At 40.0% G+C, this 21,404-nt stretch overlaps 1 pseudogene; it reads left to right on the plus strand.

Annotated features, from left to right (window-relative positions):
- Positions 1-14,483: 14,483 nt before the first annotated feature.
- LOC148122247 (ferritin heavy chain pseudogene) lies at positions 14,484-15,340 on the plus strand (annotated as a pseudogene).
- The last annotated feature ends 6,064 nt before the right edge of the window (positions 15,341-21,404 follow it).

Below are 21,404 nucleotides of genomic sequence, written 5' to 3' on the forward strand. Positions count from 1 at the left end.
TCAAATACCATTGAGAGAAAGGCTACAACTGCTGTTCTGTGAGCTCTAGCCCTCCTTCCAGTTACTTCAGAAATTCTGTACTCTCTGTGGAAGGCGTGGTGTAACCCAGGCATGGCCAAACAGATTCCGCAGCTCTTCTCAGTCAAAAGAGGATGGAGGAAAGTCTTCTGAGTAACCCAGAAAGAGACCATTAGCAGGGAATCAAGAAGTAGTGCTGTAAGTGATAAATACAATCCTTCATTTGCATGAAACACAAGCATGCCACACACCACTCCTGTATATATATACGTACAAACTCAGGCTGACAAGTCATCTGGTAGATGTGCTGCCCTCTGGATGGACTTCTCATGTTTGGTTGTGAAATAAAAGCTTTTATTTATCCTTTTAAATTTCCTTTAACTTTTTAGATTATAATATAATTAAGTAATTTCCTGCCCTTCACTTTTCTCCCTCTCAACCCACTAATATAGCCCTTTTTGCTTCTTTCAAACTCATGACATCTTTGACCATAATTATTTTTACATACATATATGTATATACATACATACAAACTGCTCAGCAGCATATGTTATGTGTATATGTGTTTTCAGGGCTGATCATTTGGTATTGGGTAAGCAATTGGCGTGCTCTTCCAGGGATAAGACTATTTCTCCTTATCTCAGCATTCCTTCGCTGTCTCTAGTTCTTTGTGCAGGGTAGATGCCTGTGGTCTTTTCCCCATTCACTTTAGAATATCTGTCCTTGTCCTCATATGACATATAGCTGTATGCTTCAGTTCAGTGTATGAAAGCGCAATGAAACCTTACATGTGATCTATAAGCAGCCAGGGGATGGAGTGAGGACATGAGAACAAGACAGACCCAGTGAAGACTGACCTTACTCTCCTTCCCAGAGCCCTGTCCTTGTCTAGTCAGTTTGGCTGTCTCATACCCAGCTACTTGCTGTCTTATTTACCTCTGTCTAGATTCCCAACCTTTACACTTTAATTGCAACATTCCTTTTAACACTAACATATATGTTCACCGAGCACTGTTTTAGGAGCCTCCTAAAATCCATTCTTTTCAAAAATGGTTTTAGGATTATTTAGCCCTCAGATGTTACCTTGTATTTGTAATTGTTTCCCATAACCCAGCACCCCCTCCACACACACACAACTTATAGCATTTATTCGTGAGATTCCTCTTGATTATTCTAGAAGCACTTTATTATATTAATTGTCCATTTATAATAAAATTCATTTTATTGTCAACTAGGAAAATCCTTGGATTTGTTCTTCTGGCTTATAAAATCTGTTCATCTAAGCCCACCCCTTGCATCATTCATGCTTTTAATTTTTATATGTTGGAGTTCAGTTTCTGCCACCTGTTTTCTTCTCTGCTGTGAGCAGGATACAATCTTTGTAAGCATAATAATCTTAATTATCTTAGAGCTTTCTCTTGTTGTGCCTCACTCTAACTTCCAAGTTAGAGTTCAATTGTTAAATTTGACGCCTGTCTTTTCTATGTTGCTTTTTCTCAATTCTTAGTAACCATTTTTTATCTTTGCATTTCATATTAACTATTTGATGTTTGTTATCACAAACTTTGAACACCAGAATCTGTGTGGAGCGGAGGAAATCTTGAATAAATATTTACTGTTGACATGAGCACTGGCATTTCAAAACCTCCAGGGCCTCAGAGTCGTGAAAATGGCAAACTTTTCTCTTGGTTCCTGCACAGATATTGACAACATGCACAGAAATTATCAAATGCAGCTTCCTTTTAGTGGATACTTACAGTCTAAGACTGCTTACACCCTACAGAGATCAAGATTAACTAAACACATCTTTTTTCAGTTGTATATAATAAATCCACTTATTTTATTCAGTGTATGTAATAAACTGGCTAAGTTTCAGGGCTCCTGCTTCAGAGTGTATGGCTCACCTGATCCCAAAGTTTCTGTACATGTGTTTTTGTGTGTGCTCCTTCTTCATTGTCTCAGTTAGGTTAATCTCTAAACAAAGGGAGTCATGGAAATATTCTTTTTCTTTGACAGCAGATATAACAGTATATGGGCAAGAGAAGTGGTATAATCGTCTTACTTTTTTTTCTGTTGTGGTTGTAGTTGCCTCAGCTGAAGGCTGAGGACTGCTTTAACTATTGCTAGCAATTTCAGTTCTACATTCTAGCTTCCCATGCCCAGTGTAGATGACATTTCTTCTGCCTGCTATTTGGCAAAAAAAAGAGAGTAAAAAAGAGAGAGAAATGATAGATAGATAGGTAGATAGATAGATAGATAGATAGATAGATAGATAGATAGATAGATAGATAGAGACAGAGAAGGAGACAGCGATGAGGATACAGCATGAAATAATTGAAGTCTAGTTGAAATTTTAGTTTCTCAGTATTTACTCTTGACTTCAAGACCCTGTTCAATTTTATTATCTGAGTTGGAGTAAACTCAAAGGTACACAAATGTCAGCATCATCAATTCTTTGAGAATTTTCATTTTCAATTTCCCCAGATAATCGTTTTGTTGTTGTTGTTAAAAATGTCTTCTTACATTTTGACTTCCATTGTACTTATCAGTGTTTATAATATCTTTCCTATAAGTTAAGGTACTAAATGAGTAAATGTGAAATATATATATATATGTGTGTGTGTGTGTTTATATACATATATACTTATATATTTATAACTATATTTAAGTATATATGTAGTATATATAAGTATATATGTGATATATATATATATATATATATATATATCTCCAGCCATCCTGATCCATTACAAGATAAAAAGAGATAAACCAAAGATGAATCCAATTCTCAATCACAAACACTGTCTTGTCTACAGTAGCACTTAAGAGATAAGAAAAATGTGTAGACTTGGTGATCAGACAATGGTTTAGACCTCCTGTTTTCTCTTTATTTACTGGTTTTTAGAGGAATGTGATTAGGCATGTATTAAGAGCATTTTTAATCCCAAGGGCAAGAGCTTCTGTGGAATCAGATCTATTATCAGCTCCCTCAATGCCTGAAAAATTCCCTGGGGCCAGAAAGTTTATTGCTAGCTTTGCTTTTAATGTAAATAATGTAACAAATCAGCAATATTCCTATTAAACAGAGTAAGCATAATTTATATCCCCTTTATTTGCTAAATATAGAGATTGCTGAATATGGAACAGCCTGCCTTTTGTTTACTTGATGATTGAGCTATTATCTCCATTAGCAGAGTAGAACCCCTTTGCCATCCAAGCTTGACTTTCTTCCTCCTACCCCATGACATACTATATTTGATTCCAATCTGACATAATTTATACTGGTATCTCTTAATAAAATTATTGTTTAGCTCAAAATTAAGGACACCTTAAAATACAAAGCTTATTTTTTTCTCATTTTGCTCCTTGTCCTGACTATTCTTTTTCCACCTATAAAGTTTACCAAGAACCAAATAAAAAGCATTGGATTCAAAGTGTTTAGTTGGCAGAATTTGTGACATTTGCTTATTTGAGCTAATACAACAAAGGCATATGCCAATTTCTCTTTGATTGAATTTGATCCTATAATCAACAGCAAACAAAACTCACTCAGAGAACAATCTGAGCCCTTAGAATTTGTCCCACGCTACCGTCTCACCTGCAAGAACCACGCGGGACACAGGATCCTTCTGCAGAAAAGCTTTATGTCTCTTGGGAGCTAGAGCATAAGCCACATGGCGGAGACCCAGATAAGATGGAACCCATTCCTTATAAAGGAAACAGACCCTGCTTCGGATGTGCCACTCTTGGATTGGTCAATTGTCCATAATCCCAGGTGAATGTCTCGGGAGTAGGCGGGGACTCAGTGGGAAATTACCGAGCACATGTGCGTTCACCTGGTGGTGAAGCCGGATGTCAGCGCCATCTTGGTAATGGAGAATGTGGCTGCGGCCTTCTACATCTCCCCCTAATTTTACTTCTTTGCAGAAAGGCAACTCCCTAGGAAGGTAAAGATAGAGGTCGCACTTCCCAAAATGAAAACATTAAAATGGGCTTACACGGAATCTGCCCCTAGGCTCATGACACCTGGAACCTATCCGGCCTGCCCTCTGCCAATTTTCTGGGAAAGGGAACATACGGCAGGAAACCCTTATGCAGAGTGACTTATCTCTCAGAGAGGGCCATTCTCTGTGCGATGCTTTTCAGCTCCACAACCTTCAGGGCTAGCTAAGCCAAGCACTCCACCCTGTGCAATGGACCATTGTCCTAGGGGTGCAGGAGCTGGTTGGCATAAACCTTACTGCTTCAGCATAGATAACCACACATCAGTAGAGGCCCCTGTTCCAGGGCAGCCAGTGCTTGTGCAATAACCACTTTGTCCCTACGACTTTGGGATTAGAGTCAGCAGACCATCCAGAGGAGAAACACTATTCCATAGCGTAGGACCATTCCAAAACACTTCCACCCCCACCCATTCTTTGAAGTAGGGGATGAAGGACACAATCCAGGACTGGAATTCTTCGGCCAAGCTTATGTCCACTCGCGTGGAGTTGATTGTCACGATGGACTGTCTCAAGGAGGACAGCAAATCATCAAAATTCTCCTGCAAGATACAAAGACAATTCTCGGGACAAGTTAGCCACTTTTATAAAGTTCTCATATGGTACACTGGTCACACATAAGGCTGGAGTTTTCCATTCATAGCCCAATTGGGCAAGCTGCCATAAGCTATCCACCTGTTCTTGCATTAGGTCAATTCTTTAATTAAGAACCATTATTCCACCTCTAATAGATGTATCTATGGTAACCTGTTGATCCAGGGCTGTAGCCATTGTGGTAGATAATTGATTGAGGGTCTTTGTTTTTCATGATATAGGCCGTGCTGCCATTTAAAAAATGTATAATGAACAGAGCATCGGGGGCAATTCCTTTATTATTCCCCCTTTTTTCAATTTTAACAAGAACTGGTAAGTCCTCCAGTCCAATTACCTAGAAGATAACTAGACAATTGCTTAATAATCTGGGATCGCAGGGGCACAACTCTCCAGCTGCATCAAGAAGTCTGTAGTATCCAATTCTTAATTTGAATAACCATGGCATTTTGTAACCTGTCTTGAAGATACCCATAGTGTTTAGCAGAAATAACTGACAGGATAAGGGAAACTGATAGCAAGCAATAACTGACAAAACAAGGGGAAATCCAGCAGCATAGCAATGGCACAGCAACAATAACATTGCAATGTACAGCAACAACAGCACAGCAATAACTGACAGACCAAGGGCAGGAGCTGGACCATCCCTCAGGAACCCGCCAGCTCTGCAGCAATCAGGCCAGACAGCTCCATAGCAGAGGCTTTGTCCTCAGGCCTCTGGACAGATGAATCCACAGCATGAATGTCAGTAGATGTATGTCAGCATTTCTAGAAAAAAAACATCTTCCAAAATAACATTTAAGAGTATTAAAAAACTCAGTGTAAAAATTTAGCACAGTCAGTACTGGAAGTAGGCTGGTCTTGAACTTAGAGACCTATAGGTCTCTGTTTGTTGATATTAGATTTAAGATTTATTGGCTCCCGTATTTCTTGCCGGTACGGTGGCCTCGGGCTCCAGAGCCCGCCCGCCATCCAAGGGCTGTGTGCGGCCCTGGGCCTGCTCGCTGCGCGGATCCCCGTGTCCCAGGCCAGGAAGTGGCGGCTCCACCCCCAGGCGCCCCCACCTTCCCTGCGGGGCCAGCCCAGTCCTCCGCGGCTGTGTTGGTGGGGGAGTGTGGCGGGAGCCGACACCCAGACCGAGGCGGCACAGGCGGCAACATCTCAAGGTCCGCGCCAGAGCCGCTGCGGCTCAAGGGGCCGATGGGAGAGGCGGTGAACAGGGCCGCTTCCCTACTAGCAAACTCTCAACACCTGTGCCACAGCAAAAGCGGCTATAAACTCTCACAGATCCAGCCAACGACCCAATCACCCCAAAATCCAAGGGCCCTTCGCATCCATCTCCCTGCGGATCCTGAAACACCAGACAAGCCAAGCATATACACAGCAATCTTTCAGGAGGACTTGAATTCTTAAAATGCTAAGCAGTTCTTAAAAACTTAAGTCGCACTATGTAGATGTAATATGGTACTGCCTGTTTACTGCGTCTAAACCTTAATTGCGCTTTTATTATGATAAATACGACCAGCCCTGCCTGAAGTCAGCATCGTTTAGCGTAGCCAAATGGAACGAGAGCCATTTTAGCCTCAGAGACCCTCACAGTTTTAGGTACATTGCAAGGTACAATTAGGTACAATTCTGGCCTGGCAGCTTGTGGCACCGCTCTCATTCTCGGTACGTGACATCCTCCAGGCCAGGCACCAACTAAGCCGGCGCAACGTGCCTCCCACCATAGCCACAGAGCAAAGCTCCGCTCCAGCTGCAGCTGCACCCACTCCGAGCCCAAACCGGTGTACGGAGCAAAGCGGAACTCAGAGAAGCAGGCTTGCAGATCTGCAATCACTGAAAGGACCTCATTTAATCTTTTAGGGAATTTGGGCGCCGTTAGTCTCTTTGACTGCTTCCTGCTGAATTGGGCCGCTGAATTTTAGGGGTATACACTACAACATTTCAGGAGGTCTCGGTGATTCAAACCACATAAATCCCAAGTACACCTTTAGGCTCTTATTTTCTGTGGAGACGAAAACAGAACCTCTTTTCCAAAACATCATATTCTTAAGCCCATGTTTTAAACTTAAACTACCTTTTTTAGCAGTTCCTAAATTCAAATATCTTTCTCCTGTCCAGTACATAAAAAACAACATGAACAACATAACATAAAGCTTTTGACCTTGTAAATCAGCCTTCTCCCCCATTTTTACTTTCTTAAAATCACTGGGGGGTCCTTTTTAACTTATTTTCTTTTCTGTCTCCCCCATTCTTTACCGGAGGGTCATTTTTAACTTATCTGGGTGCGCGCACAACCTCCCACTGCTGCTCAGTTTCTGATATGCTCTCTGGACTTTAGAGCGTACCTCTCTGAGCACGCATGCCTGCAGTTCTGAATCCTCCTTGTGTCCAAGGGGTCTCCGGTGGTGCGAGTAGTTGTCAGGGTCCCCCGGCGTCCCGGGGTTTCGAGCACCAGTTGCCCCACGCTCGGCCTTGCCTGCAAGAACCACACGGGACACAGGATCCTTCTGCAGAAAAGCTTTATGTCTCTTGGGAGCTAGAGCATAAGCCACATGGTGGAGACCCAGATAAGATGGAACCCATCCCTTATAAAGGAAACAGACCCTGCTTCGGACATGTCACTCTTGGATTGGTCAATTGTCCATAATCCCAGGTGAATGCCTCGGGAGTAGGCAGGGACTCAGTGGGAAATTACCGAGCACATGTGCGTTCACCTGGTGGTGAAGCCGGATGTCAGCGCCATCTTGATAATGGAGAATGTGGCTGGGGCCTTCTACAAGAATTAATATGTACTAGGCTGTCATGTCACCTTTAGAAACTATTTCTTCCTACTTGAAATATGAATATGAGAATATTACACCTCAATTTAATTCTCGGATACCCCCAGAGATGCTATCAGAATCACAGTAACTGTTTATGGAATTTGTCATTCCTCTCTGATTTTGTGTTTTGTTTTTTTATGGAAGTCAATAAAGTAATCCAATAGTAAATTTTCCTAGGGAACCACTGAAGCCAAATTTCCCTTCTAACACATACAGCTAATAAAATAAAATATCAAAAGTAGATTCTTTGTCATCATTGTTATGACTCTAACCAAGTATTTGACTCATTAAATGTGTCTGAACAAATGTTCATTTAAATAGAACTAGGATTGGAGAAAAATATTCAGCTATCCAGAGGAACAATTTTCCCATTGAAATCTTTGTCATGATTTAACTTCAAAAATAGATTCCCTTGAGCTGAAGAAATAGCTCATTGGCTAATGGATAAGGCACACAACCAAAGCTTTAAGAAAATCCATTAAAGCAAACTATATTTGCCATGCATGTGGCATCCAGATAAGAATTCCTGACAAACTTCTGTTATAGTTTATACTTAATGGTCTTTAACCTTGGGGATGTCCAAGATAGCATGATAGCCTGAAAACTTGGAGTCATGACATTCTTGTTTCATCTTATACCACAAAAACTAGGCCTGAGACAAAACAGATCATCATGATAGGCTTAAGAAAGTTGAGGGTCTTGTGACAGCACAGAAATGGGAGAGAGATGTAAAAGAAAAAGAATGATGATGTGTCCCACCCAAATTCTGTGAGCCCCTGTCCCCCTATAAGGTGCACACGCTTTCTGTATCGAGCCGCGAGCCTGGAACAATGTCCTAGGAGTTAAACACAGACACACAGACACAGAGAGACCTGGGTCATTTGCCCAAAAGGTAAATGTCAACTTTATTCAGTGAAATTCCAGGTTTAAATACTTGGGGGCCAAAGGACGAGAACCCCCCTTCCAGCCGGGAGTGAGATCGAGGTGTTGAGCTCTTGGCGCCAGTGACAGGGCAAGGGGGCTCGAGCTAGCCGCAGTGACAGACATTTTCAGGCACCCACTGCCAGAACCTTTGTTTGCAGGTGGAATTACCGTGTCAATAGAGGATAAAGCTCTCTATGCTAATTCCCCTAGCAATGGGGCGAGCAGAGGAGGTGACAGGAAGCTTAGACTGGTGGGGTAAACAGTCCTGGGATCCAACAATAATGATAAAGAGGAAGGGACTGTTGGAAGGAAGGAAGGAAGGAAGGAAGGAAGGAAGGAAGGAAGGAAGGAAAGAAGGAAGGAAGGAAGAGAGGGAGGGTGGGAGGGAGGAAGGGAGAAAGAAAGGACAGGAAGAAAAATAAAAAGAAGGAAGGGCAGAAAGGAATGCTTCCTTTCTTTTAAGAATTTCCAATTCCCATGTTGCTATCATTTTCAAATAGATCATCAAAATAAAAACCCATAAATGGGTCAGCTAGTGTTTGAATTTAAAATCTTCAAGACCTAGTCACTTCTTGAAAGTCATTGTTGGTATGAGAAGAAGGCCAATGTCACTTCTCACAGTCTTTAACCTTGAGCACATGACCTTTTGAGGACAGTTTAAGTCTAAACTATAAGAGAAAGGGTATTTGAGTATGCAAACTATTCAGGACTCTATGGTTTATCATTTTAGCTTTCATAATAATTGCTTCCCTTAATGGCAAAAATAAGACCTAATCTGACCATAGAAGCACACTTGGACAATGAAATAATTCAAATATTACTAAGAAAACCAGCTTTTAAAAAATCTTTAACATTTTATATATTAAAAAATCACACATACACTATATTATCATTTATAATCTGTTCTATTTAAGTAAGCTTCCAATTCCAAATGATTTATTGAAACTTGATTTCTACTAGCATAACCATCAAAATTAGCACTTTTAAAATTTAACACACATATCCTGATGAAAATATTTCCTTATTACTTAATATATTTATAAATTGAACTCAAAGTCTATCCCCATAATTTTGATATTTTACCTTCTTTGCACAGCACTGAGAACCTCTTACATTTTGCTTAGTACTATAGGTAAAGTCAGGGGGGACATTATTGTATGAAGCACAATATGACTGTAGTAAATAGATAGGCTTGAGTAAGCAACCATGGCATCTTAGAACTCCCTCTGATTTGGGTAAACACACAGCACTCTTCCAACAATGTATTTGGAAACCTGCATCTCTTAACTAGGACTCATACTCATACCTCTCTTGGTAATGCAGCTAGAGAACTAGGAACACCCTGCATCTGCTTCAAGACACACATATAATCAACTTTGAACAATGGAAGCAGTTTATCCCCATCTGACAACCATCAAAAATTCTCTTTGATAGATAATTTCTACTCAAATACATTATTAGATATACATGGGTATGGTAATGAGGGGACCAATCTGGTCTGAACTAGTTTGGGGCAATAAATAACAGAAATTCTTCTTTGTGTGAACTTAGGGGGAATCTCCTATTTTTCCTCCTATTAATGTGTATAATTGGAAGTATATACAACTAAAATCATGAGAAACATGGTAAGGAAGGTAGTTAGTAGAGTAAAGGTTGCATAAGCCAAACCTATAAACCAAAGTAGAGAACTAATCTTCTCTTCAGCAATCAGTTACTTCATCATTAAACATATATGTAGAACTTCTTCAATTAATTCATACTTAGAACCAGCTAAAGAAGGGAGAGGGTTGAAGGGGAGGGGAGAGGAAGAGAAGAGACCAGAGGGAAAAAATGTATAGCTCAGTAAAATCAATCAATAAATAAATAGAATAAAGATGAAACTTCATACCTAACTTCCTTCACTACGATGGGATTTGATGTGATGTAAGCTCATACAGGTGTTATGCATGATGCCACACAGCTGTGAATTTATGTATGCAGCTGCCTTGCTAGGCCCCAAAAGGTGATTTTCTTAGACTGATCTACTGCATCCTGCTCTCACATTGTTTCTTCCCCCTCTTCCACAATTAACCCTGAGCCTTCTGAAGAAAAGCATGGTATATACGTTTTTTTTAGAGATGAACATTCTACATTCTTTTATTTTTGCACTTTGGTCAGTTAAGAGTCTCTGTACTGATCATCATCTATTACAAACAGAAGTTTCTTTGATAAGAGTTGATAGGTGCATGAATGTGTAGATATAATAAATTATTAAGAGTTTGGTTAATATGCTGCTTACTTAGCACAATAAAAGTAATGGACTTTCTTTTATTGTATATTTTCTGTCTAAGTATAGGTTTGTTAACTGATAATGGTGACAAGTATGAGTTTCATTTTTTGGAATGAACCTTAAAGCTAATCAAAAAGTGGTTGGTTACTGCCATGGCATTTATGCCATTATTGTATCAGTGGACATTCCTTCACTCACCAGTTATTATTGAACTTCTTAGGATTCTCAGATAAGGAAGAATAATGACTACTTTTATGCTGTTTCATAATAATTTCCAGCACATGAAAGTAAGCCAGGTGTAAAGAACTTTGAGCATAATTTAAATTTTAAAGAAAATGCTTGAAACAATAGATTGAAAAGAGATGCAGTTTACAGACTTTAACTTCTTTAATACCTACCTATAATCACCCATAATGAAGTTGCATTCCTTTGAAATGCAAGAAAATTATTGTATACAGATAAGCTTTCCACTTGTTTTACTTCATGTCTTATCAAATGAAAACACATAGTGCTTATATGACAACTAGATTCAATCAAGATCAGTAAAGAATGTTCTGAAATTTTGATGGGAATTCAGTTGAATATCTATAGACTGATTTTGGTAGGATGGTCACTTTTTTTTACTATGCTAATTCTACCAATCCATAAGCATGAAAGATCTTTTTATCTTCAGATATCTTCTTCAATTTCTTCCTTCAGAGACTTGAAGTTTTTGTCATTTAAGTATTTAATTTGCTTGGTAATGGTTACACCAAAATGGTTTCTATTATTTGTGGTCATTGTGAATGATGTTATTCTCTGAATTTCCTTCTCAATTTTATTTATTTATTTATTTATTTATTTATTTATTTATTTATTTAGTCATTTGTATAAAGAAGGGATTCTGAGTTTTGGGATTTTTTTTGTCTTATTTTGTTTTTTTAGTTAATCTTGTATTCAGATTAAGACTACATTGCTGAAGGTTTTTATCAGCTGTAGGAATTCTATGGTAGAATTTTGGGGGTTGCTTATGCATATTCTCATATCATCTGCAAATAAGAATAATTTGACATCTTTCTTTCCAATTTGGACAACACTCAATTTCATATGAAAAAAAAAAACAAGATAGCTAAAGCAACCTGGACAATAAAAGAACTTCCAGAGGTATCACCATCCCTAATTTCAAGCTATACTATAGAGCTATAGTGATTAAAACCACACAGTATCACAACAAAAACAGATACATATATCAATGTAATTGAGTTGAAAATCCAAAATAAATTCACGCACCTATGGACATCTAATTTTTAATAAAGAATTCAATGATACACAATTAAACAGAGTATCTTTAACAAATGGTGGTAGTCTAACTGGATGTCAGCATGTAGAAGAACACAAACAAATCTGTATTTATCACCCTGTACAATAGTCAAGTCCCAGTGGATCAAAGAACTCAGCATAAAGCCAGACATTGTATAATAGAAGAGAAAGTACTGGATAGCGTTGAATGCATCAGCACTGGAAACAATTCCCTAAGCACATCACTGATAACTCAGGTACTAAGATCAAAAATTAATAAATAGGACCTCATGAAGTTGACAAACTTCTTTAATTCAAAGAACACCTTTAATAAGACAAAACAGCAGCCTTTAGAATGAGAAAAGATCTTCAACAACTCTCTATCTGACAGAGAGCTAATATTCAAAATATATAAAGAACTTAAGAAACTAGACATCAACAAGTCAAACAATCCAGTTAGAAATGTTATACAGATCTGAACAGAGAATTTAAGACAGAAGAATCTCAAATGGCTGAAAAACACTTCAAGGAATGCTCAACATCAATACCCATCAAGGAAAATCAAACTACTCTGAAATTCTATCTTATACTTATCAGAGTGGATAAGATCAACAACAAAAATGCCATCTTATGTTGGCATGGATATGGAACAAGGGGAACACACCTCCATTACTGGTGGGAGTGAAAATGCCTACAGTTACATGGACATCAATATGACGGTTCCTCAGAAAACTAGAAATCAATCTACCTCAAGATGCAGCTATACCACTCTTGGGTATATACCCAAAAGATGCTCTATCATACCACAACAACACTTGCTCAACTATTTACAGTGGCTTTATTCCTCATAATATCCAGAAACTAGAAATAACCTAGATTGTTCCTCATCTAAAGAATGGATAAATAAATTGTGGTACATTTGCACAAAGAAGTGTTACTCAGCTGTTAAAAACAATGACATTGTGAACTTTGTAGGCAAGTGGATAAAATTTAAAAAAAAAAATTAAGTGAGGCAACCCAGACCCAGAAAGACAAACATAGTATGTATTCTTATAAGTGGGTATTAGCTTTAAGGTGAAGGATAATCACACTATAATCCACAGATCCAGGAAGGAGGCATTGTTTTCCTGGAAAGAAAAATAGAATAGATTTTTGTGGGTGGACTGGAGTTGGGTAGAGATGTGAACAGGAAAGATCAAGTGGGGAAGGGCAGGACAGAGAAAGGGAATCAAGAGGAAAAGGTTTGAAACAAGTGGGCATTTAGGGATGATATGGAAACCTAGTGCAATGGAAACTTTCTTGAAACTATAAGGGTAACCCCAGTGAAAACTCCTGGTAAAGGAGGATATGGAACCTGAAGCAGCAATCTTCTGTATCCAGGATAGGCTCCCAATGGTGGGATGGGGATACCAAGCCAGCCACAAAATGTTACAATCCACAATATGTCCTGCCTGTAAGATGTGCTGTAGCAAGGGAGTAGCCAGCCAATGAACAGTCTAACTTGAGGCCCACTCCATGAGAAACAGCCCATAGCAAGCACTGCTTAGATGACAAGGATCTGGAAGTTGGATTGCTTAGAGACATAGGGTAGAACCAAAAACAACTGATGAAACAAACAAGTAAAAGTCAATGAAATGATTAATAATGATATTGTGCTCTATTCAAGAGATTAGTGCCTATCCCAGTCATCCTCAGAGAGGATTCTTCCAGCAGTTGATGGGAGCAGATACAGCCAAAGAGCAGATACAGCCAAAAATTAGGAAATACTCTGCAGAAGATGGGGAGAAATGATTGTAAGAGCCAAAGGATGAAAGATATCAGGAGAATTCAGCCCACAGAATCAACTAAGCATGTAGTAGAAGGCTGCTTGTTGGTTTCTGGCTACTCAGCCCCAAAATAATCACACAGAAGCTATATCATTTAAATCATTGCTTGGCACATTAGTTCTAGCTCCTTATTGGCTAACTCTTACATCTTAATTTAATCTTCTATATTAATCTGAACATCACCCATGAGGTCATGGCCTACCAGCAAAGTTTCAGCGCATCTGTCTCTGGAGGCAGCTTCATGGCTTCTCACTGACTCCACCCTTCTTTCTCCCAGCATTCAGTTTAGTTCTCCCCCACCCCGCATAGCTCTATTCTACCGTATCAGGCCAAGCCAGTTTCTTTATTAACCAATGGTATTCACAGCATATGGGGGGGGGGGATCACAAGCAGGGCTCATGAATGTTCACAGGGACTGAAGCATCAAACAAGAAGCCTGCATAAGTTTGCACCAGGTCCTCTGCATAGGTGCTAAGGTTCTTTAACATGAGTTTTTTTATTGAATTCCTAAAAGTAGGAGTGGGGGTGTCTCGGACTCTTTTGCCTGCTCTTGGGACGTTTTTACTCTTACTGTGCTACCTTGCCCTGACTTGATATGAGAGCATGTGTCTAGCCTTGGTGCAGCTTGTTCTGCCAAGTTCGGTTGATATCACTGGGAGGCCTGAGGAGCAATGGACCTGGGAAGTGTGGAAAAGGCTGGAAGAAGAGTAGGGACAGGACGGTGTGGTCAAGATATATTGTATGAGGCCAGACGTTCTCGCCCGGAGTCGCCGCGGTTTCCTGCTTCAACAGTGCTTGAACGGAACCCGGCGCTCGACCCCTCCGACCCCAGCCGGCTGCTCCAAGCCAGAACCCTCTGCAACCTCGTCGCTCCGCCGCTCCAGCGTCGCCAGCCGCCGCCGCCATGACCACCGTGTCCCCCTCGCAAGTGCGCCAGAACTACCACCAGGACTCAGAGGCTGCCATCAACCGCCAGATCAACCTGGAACTGTATGCCTCCTACGTCTACCTGTCTATGTCTTGCTACTTCGACCGGGATGATGTGGCTCTGAGGAACTTTGCCAAATACTTTCTCCACCAATCTCATGAGGAGAGGGAACACGCTGAGAAACTGATGAAGCTGCAGAACGAACGAGGCGGCCGAATCTTCCTGCAGGATATCAAGAAACCAGACAGTGACGACTGGAAGAACGGGCTGAATGCAATGGAGTGTGCACTGCACCTGGAAAAGAGTGTGAATCAGTCACTACTGGAACTGCACAAACTGGCTACTGACAAAAATGACCCCCATTTGTGTGACTTCATTGAGACACATTACCTGAATGAGCAGGTGAAATCCATCAAGGAACTGGGTGACCACGTGACCAACTTGCGCAAGATGGGAGCTCCTGAAGCTGGCATGGCAGAATATCTGTTTGACAAGCCCACCCTGGGACATAGTAATCAGAGCTAAGCTGACTTCCCCAAAGCCACAAGTGACTTTACTGGTCACTGAGGCAGTGCGTGCATGTCGGTCTGCCTTTATCTTTTCTATAAGTCGCACCGAAACATCCGCTTAAGTTCTTTCATTTGTACCATTTCTTTAAATAAAGAATTTTGGTACCCCCCCCCCCAAAAAAAAAGATATATTGTATGAGACAAGAATAAATAAAATAAGGATAAAAAAGAAAGACAGAAAACTAGATCTTGCTACTGCAACCCAGGGAAACAATGCCACAGTCAGTCATCAGTTCAGTGAAGTGTTCCTAATAGACTAAAAGAAAAGAACCAGTGTTCACAATATTTTACTGTTACCAAACCTTTCTCCACTCCACTGTATGGAGTCACAGCCTAGGATTTAAAAGTCTGAGGACTAAACCAAGCCATGGAAGCTCATGTCTTTAATCTCAGCACTCAGGAGACAGAGGCAAGTAGATCTGTGTGAGTTCAAGACAGACCAGCCTGGTCTACAGAGTAAGTACTAGGACAGCCAATGCTGTTGCATGGTGAAACCTTGTCTCAGAAAACAAACAAAAAAATATAAACAAACCAAAAAAGTTGTATTGTGTCAGGATATTTTAAAAATGAAACTTAAATAGAAATAGGGCAGTTAACATATGAAAATAATGTGTAACCAATAATGACTTAAGTAGGAAGAAGCAAACTATAGAATTTTAGTAAGAAAATATCTGGAATGATTTAAAAAAATCTTGGAGAGCAAAAAAGACACTGTTATAGAACATAACTCAAACAGCAAGTATACAAATGTATCACATGAATTAGGTGGAAACGTCCTTTCCTCACATGCTGATGAAAAGAGTAAGAATTTTCAAAATTAAACTGTAGACACTTAAATAAATACAAATATACCCAAGAATTCAAAAAGAAAACAATTTTAAAAACATGTAAAACTTTAATACCAAGCAGCAAGTTTCTAAAGTTAGCAATGGGCTCACACACAGTTGGGGTTGTAGAAGAGGGACCTGAAGATGAGGTACAGAAGAGCTGTTTAATCCATGTATAAATCTTGTCAGCTGTCTTATCTTTCTTTTTCTCTAATCTGCATTTTCTCCTCCATTAATCTCAGAGCATAATAGAATACGTTATTTCTTGTCCCAGGCCCGGTCTCGCCAGCAAGAACCATGCGGAACACTAGGATCCTTCTGCAGAAATAACTTTAATACTTCTTGGGAGAGAGAGTATCAGCCAACATGGCTGGGGACCCCGGACAAGGTGAACCCAGCCCTATATAAAGGAAGCAGTCCTTGCTTCAGACATGTCACTCTTGGATAGGTCAACTGTCCATAATCCCAGGTGAATGCCTTGGGAGTAGGCAGGGACAGCAGTGGGAAATTACCAAGCACATGTGCATTCACCTGGCGGTGAAGCCGGATGTCAGCGCCATCTTGTGATGGAGAATGTGGCTGCGGCCCTCCACAATTTCTGTCAAGAGAGATGCTACTAAGAGACACTAAAACCATCTTTGAGAAGACTCAAAAGTCTCTGTACGGTAATCACGCATGCACATACATGAGACTTACATTAGTAGGATTCTATTCTTCTTGCTAGCTACATCTATGGATGTCAGATGTTACCTTGTGCTCTGTCTGTACAAAATTAAAGGAGCATGGCAACCTATTCTGCTATATTATTTGCTCTATATTATGTAAAATATCATATGTTACAATGTTTATAAATACATATTTATCAGGGCTGGTTATATGTATGTGTACCATATGTATGCAGGGCCTGAAGAAGCTAGAAAATGGCATTGAATCATCTGGAACTGAAATTGATAGACCGTTGTAATCTGCCTTGTCAATGCATGGAAAGGAACCCAGATTTTTGTAAAGCAACAAATGTTCTTAACTGCAGGAGCATCTCTTCAGCTCCAAAATATAATATAATTTTTAAAGCAGCTCTGTCATGACCAAAACTTGAGCAAACCCATTGTAACGCATTTTATTGAGACGTTGGTATGTAATTAATGCTGGAACAATAACTTTAAGAGTCTCATTTTCTTAATTTCTAATTTCTTAATATACAATAAAGATGCTGTTAAAGTCTAGGTAGAAGAGGAGGTAGAAAATTTTAAGAGCCAGTGGAGATGCAAGAAACAGTGTCTTCCAGAGAACAACAGGTCTGATGCTCATGGAAACTCCCATTGACGATAGCAGCAGGCGCAGGGCCTGCACAGGTGTAAGTTATGTGGGGTCACAGAGTTGAGAGGGGAAGTATATGAAGGCTCCCATCCCTAAAACAGAAGCTATCTCTAATTGACAATCATTTGAAAAGGAAAAATTAGTTTCCTTCAGGGTAACCTTACTAGGTAGGTATATAACCACATTTAAAGGTGCCCCCACACACAGCAGTAAATAAATGGCCAATACAAAGCAAACTCCATGGTATTGTTGGAGATGCTTTGTGCCATAATGATTTTTTAGTCCTTTTTTAACTTTAGTTATTATTTGCTTACCTACTATAGTTTCCAGTTTTTATGCCTTGTGTGTATGTGGGGGGGGGGGGTGCCGCCCAATCTGCGAAACCCACTCTCTGATAAGGGTGTGTGCTTCCCAAACTGAACCACGAGACTGGATCGATATCCTAGGAGTTGAACAGACACACACAGAGAGACCAGGCTCATTCACCCAAAGAGTAAATGACAGCTTTATTAAGCACAAGTCGGGTATACATACTTGGGGGCAGAAGGACGAGAGCCCCCTTCCATCCGGAACAGAGAAAGAGGGTGCCAGGTGTCCAGTGACACCAGCTAGAGAGCAGCTGCGATGTCAGACGTATTAGGCTTAGGAGCTGCGGTGGAAACCTTGCTTGCAGGTGGAATTACTATATCAAAAGAGGGCCAAGCTCTCTCTAAACTAATCCCCCAAGCTGGCACAGCGAGCAGAGAAGGCAGGAAGCTAGGAGAAAAACAGCCCTGCATAGCACCTCGAAGAAAGGGGAAAACACCCGGACACCAACAGGGGGAGTGTTTCTCATGGTTTTTCTTTTTGCATTTTTTCTTTTTACTTTCTGTTCATCTGTCTGTTTTTTTTTATTGCTCTGTTTTCTTTTGAGGGAGAGAGAGAAAGAAATCCCTGAAGTTGGATGATGGGAGGCAGGGAAGATCTGAGAGGAGATGAGGGAGGGGAAACCACAATCAAAATATACAGTATGAAAAATAAATTATAATAAAAATATTAATAAGATTTTAATTTGAAAAGTTGTAAAGCACTCATTGTAGGAAACAACTCTGCCAATGACCACAGAACATGAAGTACATTAGTTTTCCTCTACTTTAAGGCTTAGCACGCCATGTTAGATTTGAAAGAGATTTTTAAGTCTTCAAATTCTATCTGTCCACGTAAATAATAATCTAAAAGGAGGAAGGATAAGATTCTATACTAACAATGAGCAGGCCATTGGAGTTGCGTTTATGTCTATCAACGATGATACCCTATCAACATTCTGCCTTCTCTTCAGAGTGTATCTCATACAATAAAAGCTGGGAAAGTGAAAATCATGAGCACTGGTTCTTCCATTACAAACCACAATGAAGTCATGGGAAAGCCATTTGACAACTGAACAAACGTAATTGTTGGTGTTAGGTTGTGATTTCAGAGTGAGTGCAAAAACGTTGAGAGAGAGAGAAGGATGAGGGGGAGAGAGTGTGGGCACTTGTAATCTCAAGTATGAAAGGAATGCAAGACTGAGCTAGAAATACCTGTTTTAGGGTAGTGCAAAGAACAGTTAGGTGAAAAGGCAAAAAACTATGAGCTCTATGTTCTGAGAAGCAGAAGAGTTTGCACTAAAACCCGGTAAGAGTACAAAGTACCCAAAGATAGAAATAAACTTTTTAAGGTGTTTTTCAAATAGAGGTTGTCCCCAGTCCACGTCATGCTTACAGTCATAGACTGCTTCCTGCCTGCTGCAGGGAGATTCAGGAGACCATTCTCCCTTGCATGTATTCATGCTAAACCTAGCTCTCTGCTCGCTTTGCTTTTTCTTCAAAATCTTAGGAAATTGATTTTAGAGAATATAAACAAACATGTGATAATAGCTTCTAAGCAAATTGACAGAAACGGTAGTAGAAGAAAAGAAAATGTACTGACAAGGTTTGAGGACCACAGTATGGTTTCAGAGTTGAGAATATTGCTGGGCCACCGAGGAACATTGGCATGCATGTAAGAACGTGAAAGAAGGCAATCTTACTTTCCCTGTTTTTTTTTTCTCCTTTTCAGTAGACAAGTCCAACATGTTGTCCTAGCTTGCTTCTCTATTATTGGGATAAGATGGTGACCAAAACCAACTGGGGTAGAAAGGGGTTTCCTTCATCACAGATGGAAGTCAGGACAAGAACTCAAGGCAGAAACCTAGAGGCAGAAACCAAAGCAGAGAACATTAAGGTTTGCTTGCTCTGACATACTCAGTTGCTTTTCTATATAGTTCAGGCTCACCTGCTTAGGGATGTTACAGCCCACCATAGGTTTGGCCTTTCTACACTAATAAAAAAAAAATTAAAAATGCCCTGCAGACATGCCCACAGGCCAGTTTAATGGATCAATATCTCAATTGTGATTTTTCCTATGCAGGTGACTCTAATTTGTGTCAAGTTGACAAAAACTGACCAGAACAGACATCTCACTCCTTCTCTCTTCTAGTCTATGTTCAACCTCTCTTTGTGTCTCCTGCAGACCCTCATTTCTTTTTCACATTGAGAAATGCTTTCTCCTTTACAAAGAAGAGTCATGTGGTAGACTTTTTAACTAGTATGGGTCATAAAAATTAATTAAAAGTTTTGCAAGATGTCCTAAGCTTTCTTACCATTCTCAGAAAGTTATCACAATATTGAAGGTTTCAAAGATTAAGCAAAGACTTTAACACACCAAAACTTCACATTTAAACTTTAATGATTTTTAAATAACCACAAGTCTCATCACTCAAAGCAAGGAGTGCACCAGATGGTTCTTTGCCGGCACAAATTGTTCTCTGTGTTTATAACGGGTTTCTGTAAGTGCCTTTGATTGACAGCAACCAGTTTTGTTACAAAACAGTGTGACATCAGGTCAATCATGATGGAACTTGATAATGCCACGTCAATAATGAGACATTTTATACTGCAGTTTGGAGCAAATTGCTGAAAAGGGGGAAAGTGATACTTACTAGGGGATGAATATTCTAAACAAACATTAGCTCATCTCACGGTGGCATTTGTTGGAGATGTTCAGGGCCAATAGAATAAAAAAAAATGGCCTTCAGAACATGTAATCATTCCTGAGTTGAGAAAGAAATGTTTCCCTTGACACAGGACATGGCCAACTGTTTTCATAAAGGCCATATACTATATAATTTATCTACACTCACATAGAGTGGTTAGCCACATTGGAACATACATTTCAGGAGGATAAATAAGTCCAAATGTATAACCTGGCCTAAAGCCACAATTATAGTAGTAACACAGTAGGAAACAATGGTCTGCCTTCATCAGATAAGCAAATCACCATGCCATATAAAGATAACTGGCTCATCCTGACTCCAATAAAAAGCCAATGCCTCCCTCTATTCTCTTTGTCTCTGATGCCCATGCCAGCCTGAACATGTAAGGGCTGAAAAGTTCAAACAGACGAACAGTTTCAAACAGCCTAGAATGAAGTAGGTACAATTTGGCTTACTATACCTTTGACCGAAAGGGATGGGGTAATACAGAGAATATGCTGTAACGGGAGACCCAGAATTATTGTTGAATAAGTTCGTTAACTATCTGTTTTGTGACAAGAAACACATCTAAGACTCCCAAGTAAAATCCTTACTTTATTTCATTTTCCTAATTGATGTGTTGAAGGTGTGCCTTTGTCTCCAGCATGGGGCAATGTGATCATAGTTGGATGCCAACAGTTTGAAGGTGGGTGACCATAAAAACTGTAGCCTCAGTGGGAGATTCATGAATGTCAGTGTGTTTCTCTGCAAGATCAGTTCACTTGCTGGTTTCTGGAGACCTTGATGCTTGACTAAAGCTTCATCAGATTGCTTGTGAGCCTTGTAGGTTTATTTGTGTACTTCTTTGTGAATGAAATTTTATTAAAAAGTCTACTGAGTCCACAAACATTTCTGCCTTCTGTATGGGTCTATTTTCAGTATCTAATTGGATTTCTCACACTCCAGTTCTCTCCAGACACTGTCTAACCAATGTAGC

This window comes from Myodes glareolus, chromosome 4, assembly GCF_982192425.1.
Source record: "Myodes glareolus chromosome 4, mMyoGla1.1, whole genome shotgun sequence".
In the NCBI taxonomy this organism is placed as follows: Eukaryota; Metazoa; Chordata; class Mammalia; order Rodentia; family Cricetidae; genus Myodes; species Myodes glareolus.